This window comes from Rhipicephalus sanguineus, chromosome 4 (assembly GCF_013339695.2).
Source record: "Rhipicephalus sanguineus isolate Rsan-2018 chromosome 4, BIME_Rsan_1.4, whole genome shotgun sequence".
Taxonomy (NCBI): Eukaryota; Metazoa; Arthropoda; class Arachnida; order Ixodida; family Ixodidae; genus Rhipicephalus; species Rhipicephalus sanguineus.
In genome coordinates this window covers 4,747,628-4,762,302 of record NC_051179.1, presented here as the reverse complement: position 1 = coordinate 4,762,302, position 14,675 = coordinate 4,747,628, and positions in this window count along the sequence as shown.

The following is a 14,675-nucleotide window of genomic DNA, read 5'->3' as shown; positions in this document are numbered from 1 at the left end:
GCGTTGTGGACTTGTAGCCGAGATTGAGGCTCGGCGCCCAGTCTGGATTGGCCTCGTCCATCGAATAAGCTGGTCTTCCTGAAATGGAACGTACGCGCCTGCAGTGCTGTACGTAAAATATAACGCCGAGGTGATGCATTTTATGCTGCTGCCGCGCTCACCTGTGATGAAATGCGCCCCGCAAACGCGGTAGTGCGTCGCCGATTCGTCCAGGTCTTCGCGACGAATTCTGCTCAGCCATAGAGCTCTCCGCTTTGACGACAGCTCCGTTGTCTTCGCACACTGTCCTGATATAACTTTCGGCACGACATAGAACCCTACCCGTTGAAAGTTCTCGTCGTTGGGGCTGTTTCTTGTGCGGTTGGAGCAATCGTAAACAGCGCAGTTCACCATAGCCGATTGACGCAGCTCGACGCGCAACAACGTCCTGCGGCTTGGGCACTTTTACAAGTCCATGCAACACGCAGTGGTAGGGGACAGTTGCAACGCCGTACTATCGTTAATGATACACGCGAGTACACGGAAGGCAGGGAAACACCACACAACACCTAGCGCGTACACACAGCAAGCACAGTAGCAAGCGTGGGTCGGCTGCTGCACGAGAACCGCAAAAATGGCGCCCAGCTCGGGGCACCGCAGCGCCACATTGCGGCTCAGTTTCAGTGCATACTCCCTATAATTAACTATATGGCGCATTCCTGTAGCGTAATTCTTTAGCTAAAATGAATGCTTGGCATGTTGGTACTTCTTTCTTTTTGTTTTGGACTGTGCAAGTATCGCGTGTTGTTAACGAATAAATCTCTGTTGTAAGTCAGCGCTGTTGTTTGTGTCTTCTCTTTTCTGGTGCTCCGTCTTTCTTGCGCTGTTTTCTTTCCGATAATTCTTCACTCTCACTTTTTTTAAGTGAGGAGGTGTCACTCTGTATCGCGGCCGTCGTTACTTGCAATTACTGAGCGGTAAAATCGACATGTGTGTACTGCACAGCACAATTTCAGAGTTGCTACAGAAAGAAAAATTGTATTTATTTTACGCACGCAGTGCAGTGAAACAAGTTTTCAGATATTGCAGGTGTAGTGTGATGCACACAAACGGCACAATTTATTTACAATCACAAGCATTAAACCTTATCAAAACAGCTCTAATTAAGTGTAAAAAATTATTTACAGCACAATTTTTAGTATCACCCAAATCAAGGCTAGTTCGGGAATATCTTTGGGACGCATCCTTCGACGAGGCTCCTTTCCGCTGGCGATTTCAACCTTAATTCTTATCATTGACCATGTGAGTATATGGCCTGCCAGTGAGCCGATCGATGATTGTACGGCAGTATGTGTCTGCACGTTGGAGCGCGGCGAGGTCTGCGGACTGAAGCAAGTCATCCGGCGCAGTGGACTTGATCGGACTAAGGCTGGTCATCGGCGTGGTCGCTTCGCTGAGAGGTGCCACATAGGAGGTAGGTGCGTCATGGTTATTTTGCGACAGCCGACAACGCGACAAAGCGTCGGCATCTTGGTGTTTCTTACCCGACCTGTATGTGACAATGTAGTCATACTCTTGGAGTCGGAGCACCCAACGGCCGAGGCGTCCTGACAAGTTCTTCAGAGAGGACAACCAACAGAGCGCATGATGGTCTGTAACGATCGTAAAACGGCGGCCGTACAAATAAGGGCGAAACTTTTGCACAGACCACACGATGGCCAGACATTCTTGTTCAGTGATGGTGTAATTCCGTTCAGCTGGAGAGAGAGTGCGACTCGCGTAAGCCGCAGTCTTCAGGATGTCTTCCTCATGAAAGTGCATATCACATACACGTTATGTGTCGGACAGTTTCCTGTCCTCGCGAGGAATGGCGCGATCCCACGCCGCTCGCTGGTCAGCGTCACGCGGGGCACAAATAGGTTACCAACCGTCACAGATTTCGCGGGACTGTCCCGACTTTTCATACAGCGTCCCGAGCCGTCCCTGTCGGGATATATACAGGGTGTCCCAGCTATCACGCAGCACGATTTAAAAAAAGAGGAACGGCGTTACGCGAAGCGAACCTGCTGCATAATGTTCCTAGTACACCGGAGTAGCCACTGCTATTTTTTCTTTAATGAGGTTTAATTAGTCATAACTATATTTGTAACTCGACAAGTACTCACCTAATTGCCAAAATGTCAATGAGGCGTATGTAGGTATGTTCAAAGAACATCTAACTGCGCAATTTTTAACAACGTACTAATTACGTGCTCATTTTTTCCTGCTGATAAAGAAAGCCCGCGAAATATGAAAAATAACACGTGACTACGCTCTCACCCTCAAAGGAAACCAGCGCCCTCAATTAAGCTTACTGCAAACAACTGCTTTGCCTGTTGTCCGTTGCGAGAGACAGTTCCGCATTTTGGCAAGGGTACAGGTCGGGCGCCAACGATATGCGTGCAATTTCGCTGGGATTCATTCCGTTCCGTAGTACGCCACAATCGTTATCGATATCTCACGGCCGACTGTTCTCACTGATAACGCGGCAGGTGTTCTGATTACGGCCTGACTCTGTAAAACCAAGCGGTGCGTTTCTTGGGCCGGGGAGTGGCAGATAGGGCGATGCATTTTTTTTTCTTTCTGCATTTTTTCCTTGATACTGGCTACCTCATAGGGAGCCTGTTTGAGGGCGCTGGTTCCCGACACGCGCAACAGTCTAGTCACGTGCCACTTTTCATATTTCGCGGCCTTTCTTGATCAACCGGAAAAAATGAGTGCGCAATTAGCACGTTGTTGAAAGTAGCGCAGTTAGATGCCAGTTGACTCGGTGGAGACATCAGCAGTCATGCAGGCACTGCGGAATCAGGGCATCGACGAAGCCTACATAAACATAATGGAAGAAATCTACAGCGGCTCCACGGCCACTATAGTCCTCCATAAAGAAAGCGAGAGAATCCCAATAAAGAAAGGCGTACGGCAGGGAGACACGATCTCTCCAATGTTATTCACCGCGTGTTTACAGGAGGTTTTCAGGGCCCTAGATTGGGAAGAATTAGGGATAAGAGTTAATGGAGAGTATCTCAGTAACCTGCGATTCGCTGATGACATTGCATTGATGAGTAACGCGGGAGACGAATTACAGCTCATGATTACTGAACTGGATACGGAAAGTAGAAGAGTAGGTCTGAAAATTAATATGCATAAAACTAAAGTAATGTGGAACAACCTTGGCAGAGAACAGCGCTTTGCGATAGGTGGAGAGACACTGGAAGTTGTAAAGGAGTACGTCTACTTAGGACAGGTAGTAACCGCGGAGCCGAACCATGAGAGTGAAATAACTAGAATAAGGATGGGATGGGGCTTATTCGGCAAGCATTCTCAAATCATGAATGGTAATCTACCACTATCCCTCAAGAAAAAGGTATATAACAGCTGCATCTTACCGGTACTTACCTACGGAGCAGAAACCTGGAGACTTACAAAGAGGGTTCAACTTAAATTCAGGACGACGCAGCGAGCGATGGAAAGGAAAATGATAGGTGTAACCTTAAGAGACAGGAAGAGAGCAGAATGGGTCAGGGAACAAACGGGGGTTAAGGACATCATAGTTGAAATCAAGAAGAAGAAATGGATATGGACCGGGCACGTAGCACGTCGGCAGGATAACCGATGGTCATTAAAGGGACCGACAACTGGCCAGAACGGGTGATTAGATCCTTGTGGAAATGAAAAGGCCGTGAATTATAGTGACAGATTCCAGAACACTTTTCACGATCTGAGTAGGATTTATATTTTTAAATCGCGTTTAAAAGTAACAAAAACCGGCATGTCGCGCAGCCTAGCGCGAGCGCCATGAACTAGACGTATGCAGTCTTAAGCACTTTGTTGTACGTAGTCCAATGCTTTTACACGCACCAGAACGAGGGCTGAAATTTTGAATATGTATGTTATTGTCAAATCCCGTTTGTTTCTAAGGTAAAAGAAGTAAAGCATGAGATGCGGCGCTGCTTTCGTGGCTTCCAGTGAAACAGAGGCTTCGGCGCATGCGCGCGGCGTCCGGCGGCGTTTCCCGCGTACTCGACTCTCGTCTGCTCTCGTCGTATCGAACTTTTGAAGAGTAGCACGCGAGTTTGCGCTGCTGCTCGCAAAATGCCATCGACTTACTGTTCTGTGGAGGATTGCTACCACTTCATGAACAACACTGCTGGTGTATCCTACCACTTGTTTCGTTTTCGAAGGCTTAGCTTAGCTTGGCTTGACTAAAATGTGATAAAGCGACCTGTGTACGGCCCAGAAAAACGCTATAACTATTGTAAAATAATTTAATAGGCTAGAAAGCAGTAGTCGCGGCACCGCAGGCTTTGCAAACGTAACATTGCCTTTTCATACTTAGGGCATAACTTGTCACCACTGCTGGCGTATAATCGCTATCGCGCTCACCTCTCACTGTTTGCAGCATGTGATATTAAGACTGCATAATCACTGCAGATCGAAAAACTCTGATTACAAATTTTTTACGGCGTTCTCCGCGTTACCACTTCGTGATTAGAAGCTCTGACCGGTAAGCTTCCCGTTGCACTCAAGAAAACGGGTACCACAAAAGTTGGTTGTCGGTCCCTTTAAGGGTAACTGACTGGATTCCAAGAGATGGCAAACGCGTGAGGGGGAGACAGAAAATTAGGTGGGTAGATGAGATTAAGAAGTTTGTAGGTATAACGTGGCAGCAGAAAGCACAGGACCGGGTTGATTGGCCGAACATGGGAGATGCCTTTGCCCTGCAGTGGCTGCTGCTGCTGCTGCTGATGATGATGATGGTCAAGTGACACCCTTTTTGGGAGGGAGGGGGGAAGGAGTTAGTATGTGTCTCACATTACACGTTATCAGCAGTTGTGTGCAATGGGGCAGTAAGTATAAAATAACGGTTCTCCTTTTAGGATCCACTGTCCAGCAAGGTGCAATTACGGATTCAGCAACTGACAGAATGACTGAAGAAACATGATTGTGCGTGCAGCAAGGGAGGGTTTGACTGCAGATCCCGACCATTTGCTTCTGTAAATTTGCACTAACCATAGGTGATAGCAAGGAGGCGAGGCATACTTTGAATACCGGCGGCCTTCTCTTAGCGAGACAAGTCCCTGAATCAATATTAATAAAGGTAATCAATGAACTCTGTGTACTGATGACTATCACGCTAAATTTGACGTCTTCTGCTTTGAAGGTATGAAAGCAATAAAATATGAATTCTTTTTGAATGGCACATGTTTTTTTTTCAGGCAATTCCCTATCCACAGCCATTTTGTATAATGCTTGATTTGGTCGTCTTTTTGAAGTTTTCTTTAATGTAACCTTTCGTTTAGATAAACAGCCTTCTACGCCTTCACAAGCCGTGTTCTACAGCGCATGCTCAGGAAAATCGAACATTGCTTCTATATTGCAAAAGCTGTTTTCACTATCAGTTTGGTGTTTTGCACCCAGGCAACAAAACAAAAACAAAAACAAAAAATTTGCCTCGTATTTGCGTGCTTCGCTGCAAATGTCGTCGAAAGACGATAGTCTTCTGCCGGCTGTACTACATGAGTCCTGGACTCATCCGCGGCCACCCGTGATGCTGTTCTCCTCTATGTTGAATCGGCCACATCTGCTGGCATTGATAAAATAGAGGATGCGCTGCGTTAGAGTTACTGTATATGCTACCTTTGCTACCTAAAGGTAGCATATACAGTAACTCTACGCTGCGTGAGATATAGATGCCATCTGGCAGTGGCGTCGAGAAACATCAGCTTGTGCAGTACCCAGGGCCACTGCCAGATGGCAGCACCACATCGTCGGCAGAGGGCTTTTTCGTGCATAGCATCGCATTTTCAGCGCAGCCTAAGAAACACTACGGTCTTCAGAATTACGTATATATTTTCTAGTAAAGGAACACACCGCCTAATACTTACGTATTGATGTTGCGCCTCAGATATGCGTAATATTTGCTTTTTGATCGACAATGTTCACAAGTATGAACGGATCTACCAGTTCAAGATGGCTGAGCGTTCAGCAAATGCCTAAACTTTGGCCGGGTGGCTGAATCGTGTGACAGGCAGGCGGACAGACAGACCAAATTTCTGCGTTCAAGTATCCCAAGAAAGACTATCGTCTTTAAAAACTCGTAGTTTTAAAACGACATTGCGTGTGATATTGTGGGCAGATGTTTCCTTTTTTTCAAACTATGCCACAATTCCCTGCTGTGCTATTGAAAAGCATACCACCTGAACAAAATAAAGAAAGCAAATTTGGGTTTCAGCAAAGGAGAAAGCAGAAGGAGTGTATTGTTATAAATACTGCAAGTGCGTGCTAGTAGCATTCCACGAGCAACTGGAGCGTAAAGGACTGGCAACCACCCTCCTTCTGGCTGCCCCCATCGTCCTGCTCATGCGCGAAGCGCCAGCAGTTATGGTATGCCGCACATATGAGTATACTTAAGGAGAAGCACGGCTGCTCTGATCACCTATTATTCGCAGGGGGCTCCAGGGGGCTCCCAGCCTAGTGTCGCCTAGCAACAGAGGAGTGGCTCTTCCTTCAGTGCTTCTTTCTGTGCACGCCTAATCTTTCCTACTTCTTTCTGCGGATTTATTATGCAGCGTACAAATAAGCGCACACAGTGATGAGAACTTTCACGGAGGATGTCGTATGGCCTGCCCTTTACTGAATGCATACACACGCTGGAGTTTAGCAATAATTCTGGTACATGTCTGCTTAGAGCACGACAGTCGCGGTGTCCGTGGCAAGAGATGTACGCTTCCCTCATCGCAAGAAAAAGCACAATGTCCTTTGGAGTTGGCTTAGAGCTTGCATGGATCATAACGTCACACTTTCGACCACAAGCATCGTGTCGTTCAAATGTAGTCTGCCCCTAAAACGATAATGAAGAAGAGTAGGTGATTGACAGATATTCTTAATTATGAGTTGTACCATTTGCATCTTACAAGTATCCACTCTTGATCCAATTACGCAGATGTTTAGACACTGAAATTTGCATCTCTCGAAAAAACAGCGTTCCGGCTCTTGATAGGCATTGGCATTATTGTATTTGCGCTCATGCATACATTTGCATTAACTGTGGGATTTTCTGACAATATCATTCAGCATTCGTATTTAATATGCACATATGTACCAGCCAGCTACTTATTACGCGATGATTTCGCGATGATCCAAACCAGTTTATAGACCTGGCGTGGGTCTGTTGTAGAATACTTGACTGCTACGCAGAATGCTTGGGTTTGATTCCTACTGGGATCCTAATTTGTATTCTTTGCATTCGTCGGGTCAACGCTGCCGATGTCTGTTTCTCTTAATGCTCTCGCATTTAAATGACCAGTGTCTGTTCTCGCCGTTCCTGTGTAGATATTGTGAGCGCAGTCACCGATTCTTCTTTGTCAACTGGACAAATCATCATCATTTGTACAACTTCCTCATCTGTAGATATCATCATCAGTGTGTGTCAGCTCGAGCTCGACTCGAATAAAGCGGTTCCTTATAAGTGGTGGATGGTGCTTTTCGGTCCCCCAGTCCTCTCGCTCAATCTCGCTGGAGCTCCGCTCGGGTCGTCGTGTACTACCACCTGCCATGGCCGCTCACGAAAATCCTGGTACGTCCGACGCCACCGGCCACTACAGCCTCCGCCTTCAGCCTCCGCTCTGGCCAATAACAGCCGCCAGCGTGATCCGCCGGTCTTCTCTGGTCTACGAGGGGATGACGTCGAAGACTGGCTACAAAACTTCGACCTTGTCAGCGACTTGAACAGGTGGGACAACCCACAGAAGTTGCGAAACGTCCCCTTCTACCTGTGTGATGTCGCCAAAACCTGGTTCTGGAACCATCAACCAGATCTTCCCGACTGGGACACGTTCACGCAGCAGCTTCGTCAGATTTTCGGTGCCCCCACAGTTCGTGCTGAGGCAGCGAAGAAGAAGCTGGCTGAACGCATTCAACTGCCCGGTGAATCGTACACCTCGTACATTGAGGATGTCCTTGCACTGTGCAAGCGTGTCAACTCCGCCATGTCCCAGACCGATCACATACGCCATATTATTAAAGGCATAAACACCGTCGCCTTTAACGCCCTTGCTATGCAAAATCCTGCCACCACTCAGGACGTCATCACCATTTGCCAGCGACTTGACGAACTCCAGTCTCTTCGCCTATGCTACGACACCTCGGACGTTCGTCTTCCTGCGGCCCTGGACTTACGTTCGCTGATCCGTGACATCGTTCGTGAAGAGCTTCATGGGCGTTGCTCTTCCTGCGCTCCGCAATCTCCTCTACCTTCAGCTCCAACCAACTTGCGGGACATCATTAAGCAAGAGATAGCGGCCGCATCACGTCTACCGTGTTCCGACGGTCCCTGCGCGCGTCAGGTGCCAACGTACGCCGATGTTGCGGCGCTCTCTGCAGCCACCCCCGTCCCTGCGCCTACACCAGGAGACCATGCACCTATGGCTTCGTTGTCACAACCGATGCGTCTACAGCCTTATTATACCGCACAACGACCTCCTCGACCCATCTGTTATTACTGTGGCTACCGAGGACACATCTCTCGGTTTTGCAGACGGCGCCAACAGGACGAGCAACGTGGCTACGCTCCCGAGGAACGCACGGGCGTCCGTCCACCCGCGAGCTACCAACGAACGCCTTACCGCTCTTCCTTCCGCCGTTCACCCTCTCCTCCTTACAGTGTTGACAGGTCTGGGAATTCTCGTGAGTCTCGCCGCCGGTCACCATCTCCACGCCGCCGTTCAGTGTCGCCTCTGCGACCCGCCTCCCAATTCTCAAACGCCCACTCGGAAAACTCCCCGATGCAGTTTTAGGAGGGGAAACTGCATCCGCCGGACAGCTAACAATTCCTCCAGAGCGACCATCGAACTTATTAGTAGTGTTCGTAGAAGGTGTACGTGTCGAAGCTCTTGTGGATACTGGCGCTGCTATTTCGATTATTCGCGCTGACTTTTGTTCTCGCCTCAGAAAAGTGACCACGCCTTATTGCGGCCCATCTCTCCGTGCAGCGACGAACGCCATCATACGCCCACTGGCACAGTGTACGGTTCGTGTTTGCATAGATGGTATTCGTCATCATATAGTATTTGCTGTTTTGCGTGAGTGCACCCACGCACTAATTTTGGGGTGGGACTTCTTGTGTTCTGCATCCGCTTCTATATCTTGTCGTCAGCGCCTCATTCAGCTCAATGCCACTGACTCTTCTTTGTCTGAACACGAGGGGCGCATTCGCCTCGTCACCACCTCAGATTATGTGCTTCGGCCATCTAGAGAAGAAATAATCAGCGTTAATTCCAACAACATTGTGGATGGTGACTGCGCTCACAATATAAACTGTCAATCACCTGTGGCACATACCCGTACACCGCGGCCCATGGTAAACGGGTATGTGTCACACGTGTCTGGAGGAAAAAGGTTGACGACGTGCGCGACAGGATTTCCACATTATTCATGTCATGACCCGACAGTCATATTCGTCAAATCCTCTTACCCTCCACTGGCAATTTTGGTCTACACCGAGTTAAGGAGGCGACATGAGAGTACCCAGACGTAGGCGGCTAGACAGATAGATAGATACGTAGATAGAAACGCTGAAAGTGCCAAAGATTCGCTAAGAAATGCTTCGCATTTTATAGCTCTGTAACATATAGACGACTGTTATTTATTGTCACATGACACATAATTCGATAAGCACGTATCACACAGTAAATGAAAGTGCACGAGCAGGAGGAAAACAATACAAGTGTTATAATAACGCCGACCTATATATGCTTAAAGGGGCCCTCCAACACTTTTTTTGAAGCGCCTACATCGCTGCTGACCGCATCAACGCGTAGTGGCGCTCGCCAGAACTATTGCGGGCGGAAATGACGAAGATGGGCGCTGGCCTGTGATTGGATAAATGTAACGTTAGAAGTAATAGCGGCGTTGCATCACAAAAGGGGTTATTATTGGGTTTACTTTTTCTTGAGCATGCTTTTTTCACTGAACACCAACTAGACAAGCGATCTTAGACATTTCAGCTTTAAAACTGCAGCGCCCGGCAAAGAATGCGCCGAACGCCACGGCGCTGGAGGGAAACGCGCTCGGGACGCTCCAGGCGCCGTTGTTTGTAGAAACTGAAGGGAAAAAAATGTAAGAGCGTTGATATAGACGCCGTCGCAACAAGAAACACGACTAAAACTAGAAAAAATGTAGAGGCGTTCACGATCTGCCTCGTTTCGCACGCGCAGTTCACTATTAATGCACCACATTGTTTGTTACTATCGCAACGGCGTCATCAATACGTTGGAAAGAACGGCCAACATTGTATGCAAGCTTCCCGTACGTAGGATCGTTCAGTTCATTTCATTGGGGCGCCATCAGACGTCACAGGGCGAGTGAAACGTGGTCAGGTGACCCCGCGAAAATCGAGTTGAGGGTAGGCCTCCATTTTATTGTATTAGGGGCGAAGCTCCTTAAGGCGGCACCCGTTCGTCCCTCGTCGTGGTCGCAGTAGTGAGTAACAAGTCTTACGCTTTGACCTCCAAGGTGGTGCCGGTGGGAGATTTCTCCTGTGCGTTGTTGAACAATAAAAAATTCGCAGCGTGCGCGTTAACTAAAAGCCGAATTCTTCTGTCTCTCATTCCCCATTAGCAGCCATTGGCATGTTCCAGTAGGAAACGTTAGTAGAAGTGTAAGTGTTAGCTAAAAGCCGACTTCTTCTGTTTCTCATTGCCATTAGCAGCCATTGTTTACCTCCAAGGTAGTGCCTGGTGAGATTTCTCTTGTGCGTGATTAAACAATAAAAATTTTGTTCAAAACGCCGTTGATTGATGAAATAAACCAACGAAAGACGCCAGATGTTTTGTAAAAGCAGACGAAAGAACGCCAGATGTTTTTCTTAAAGTGTAGTAGTTATATGTAGCCACCTCGCCCGATCGTCAACGGGCGAGGTGGACCGGCAACGGCGCGAGGACCCTGCCGTACGAGAGTTAAATCACACTAAAAGACATACTTTGCGGGCGATACACTCTAGTGAGCTTTCAACTTTTCGTCTTAATGTACATGATAAAGAAATTATTTCTACGAAAAACGCAATGCACACCTTGAGCAATATGTTTGGTTTTGGGACGCTAAATGGAACCATGAGGCGATGCGAAGCCGGAGCACTTGCACGATCGCGTTCCGTTGGCTTTCGTTGGGCATGCTACCGACCTCGCGTCGTGGAACGCGCGTCCTGTCTTCCCTCTAGCCTTGCCTTTAATTCGCACAGGGCGAGCGGGGAATGCGGTCGCTCTTGGCGCTCTTTCGCTCGGGAGCGGACTTCTTCCTTGCATTTCACCGATCACAAGTGACAATGAAGGGACCACGTAAACCAACAGTACAATAAAAGTTTGATGTTTAATATATACACGATGTTTCACACTCTTTATATTATGTACTGGGCGCATTTCACGGAAGAGTTTCACGGTTTACAGATGATTCCCTCCGTAGCTTCGCCCCACTCATCATCATTCACCCCGTGGATATGCTGTGATTTTTAGTGTTCTAGGCTGAATAACTTCGGACTGCGTGCCCCTACCGCTGCCGTTCTTGCTGCACTAATCTCTTCAGCCTCCAGTCTACGCAACCAAGAAAATAAAAACTGTAAAACAATGAGGTCAGGAAAAGTGTTGGAGGGTCCCTTTAAAGGGCCCCTCACCAGATTTGACAATTTTGAGCTAACTAGCGCAATGCATACACTGGGCGTTCACGATCATGTCTGCCAAAATTTGCAACGCTACGCGCCGCGGAAATGGGTCAAATTTCAAGGCGAACGCTGCTTGCCCTTCCTCTCGCGGGCGAGAATGAGGGGATGACGTACACGAGAAAATGGCCCTACGTATATGGTAGTGCTGTGACGTCGCTCCTCTACGTAGACGACTGTGCTCTGACGTCGCCAACAGTAGCACGTGACACTGCGATAATTATTTGACACGACATGTGTAGTTTGTCATTTGTTGCTTGAATACATTAATAAAACTTGAGAGAAATAATGAGACACACAAAGGGAATGTGTGCGTCTTTTTCATTTTTTTTCGTGAATTGCAGCGAGATGCGGGGCTAATGTGCCTCCGTTTCCCATGCGTTCGTGTCCCCGCGGTTAGCGCATCGAGCAGATGCCAGCCCTGGAAACGAAAGTAATATTCTGGCGCGTTCGAGCACTCATTATGCTCATTTATTCTACCGCGTCCACTTAAACGTTAATGCGGCACTGGCTCATGATACCGCCACTCTCGTGCCCGTACAAATGTCGCACCTTTCATGCCCGTCCCGCAAAAACAGGCAGTACACCACAGAGAACGCCGACACAACGCCCACGGCCGCTACATGAAAAAAAAAAATATGGCCGCGTATCTGCGTGCTTCGCTGAAAATGTCGTCGAAAGACGATAGAGGAGCGCTGCGTTACAGTTTCTGTATATGCTACCTTTGGGTAACAGAGCTGCGCATAGGTCTGGCTAGCAACCATGGCTATGTCGCGAAGACTCACTCCGTCGTTTTTGCAGGTGACATGCCTACCGGGTCACCGGTCGACATGTTCGGCGTGTCGAAGACCGGTGATTTACTTTAATGTGAATGACTAGTGTCAATCCAGTTCGCTGCAGCGGCGCCATCGAGATATACAAAACTTGGCGCCAGCGTCAGCTTCTCCGCAACGCATGGTTGCTAGCGGCGTTTGGAAGACAGATGCGCAACTCTGCTACCTAAAAGTAGCACATAGAGTTAATAGTGTGGGAATCGAGCGCGCCCTCCCCTTTGGCGCCTCGTTCCCCAGCTAGCGCGTGTGTTGTCCCCGCGCGGCTCGAGCGCCGGGGACCGCCGTTAATCGGCAGCGCCAGGCCTCTTTGTCTGGTGCGAGCCATGCGTCGGCTTCCCGGCGCGCGGGCACGCGTCCGGGCATGCCTTGACATGCTCACATGCTCACGCCGCTCACGCCACCAAGCTAGCTTACGTCACTGCGCAACGCCTGTCCTCATTGGCCGCCAGTGACAACCCCCTTCCCCCTTGAGCTCGCTTGTGTCTGGCGCGGGCTTGCCCGCGGGAGATGCACTCAGGCCGGCACGAGAGGTTGACGCGCTGCTCTGGCAGGCGGCTTCTCGTCAGTGCGTTCGACTGCTGCCCTTTGTGTGATGGTCGTAGCGCCGCTGGCAAGCGTACTCGATCGGTCTTGCGGAGTTCCCCTTACGGCCTGCAAGCCCGTGACTGTCGTACTGTGCTCCATCATGGGTTATAAACCCGTGTTGTTTGTTGACATCCTGCCTTGAGTGCTTTTTCTGCGCCGTGCCGGAGTCGACGAACCCGGCCGTAGCGTCTTTGTTCGCTGCGGCAGTGGAGAACGTCGCGTCCCTTGCCGGTCGCCTCGTAGGGTAAGCGTCTCGCAAACCTATCTCCACATAACTGGCGCCCAATTTGGTTTCGGCATGGCATCAGAGCAGTCCCCCTCGAGGCGCTCGTTCCTGCTTGATCCCGTGGCTACGGGCTTGATCTCGTTCGATGCGGACGACGACGGCAGCACGTGGTATAAGCTCGCCTTAGCGGCCCTCGGCTTTCGGCCACCGGGAGAGATCCCGTCTTTGGGGCCTCCTTTGGTGGTGACCGCTCGAATGTGGACTACAGTCCTAGCCTAGCCAGTTTCGGGTTTTCTCAGCTGTTCGAGACACACGCGGAGTGCGTGCTTTCGGGCCCCTCCAATGCGTCGTCTCCGCTCGCTGGCCTTCCTTTGTTAGCAGCGCAGCTGAGTGACCAAACCGCCGCACCGGAGCGTCCCTACCTAGGCCACATGGTGCTGGCGTTCACACGCTCGCTGGCCCGTCGTTGTCACGAGCGTAAAGGGTTGACAGTGTCGTCTGCGAGCCAGCTCGCATAGGCGACACCGTCGCCGCGTTTTCCGACGATCATTTTCCTCATGCGCGCCTTGGCGACGCTTTCGGCAAATGTGAGCCACCGTGCTCCGTTGTCGATTCGTTTGCCTGTCGCATGAGGCATCATGCATCCGTCGGTGCGGAAACCCTTCTTCTCTGTGCCGTTTATTGGCCCCTTTGGGTCTGGCGTGCATGGCGGAGAACGGGCGCACGACCCTACAACGGCGGCGCCTGCCTCGGAGCAATTAGCGCTGCACACAACTGCGGCACGGCTCCAGGCAAAACATTGCCTTCCATCTCGCGAGCAGAACCGCTGTTTCGTGCGGCGCTTCGCGGTTGGTTGTGCGCTGGGAGAATCGCGCCCGCCGACAGCGCTTTGTGCATCTCCCGGGTCTTTCGCTGCCCGTGATTCTCGGTCGCGTCTTTCTCGCGCGCGGGTATCGTGATTGACTTCCCAAGCGGTGGCTACAGGGTCGTCCCTTTCGGCGCCCTACAACCATTTGCAACCCTCGTAGTGGCTACCGCTGCCTTTAAGTGCGGCACGCCACACGAGATTTCGCTCGCCGTAAGCTTGTCTGCTATGTCACCGTAGTGCCATTGGTGGAGGAAACGGACCCCATGGCGCTCGTCTGGCTTAAGCGCTTGCGCGAGCCCTCGGGCCGCCTCGCGCGCTGGGCGTTGACTATGCAGCGATACAACTTTGTTGTGCGCTACCGGAAAGGGAGATTAAACGTCGTGGCTCACGCTTTGTCGCGTGCCCCCGTTTCGGTGTGACACTTGTGTCCGCCAC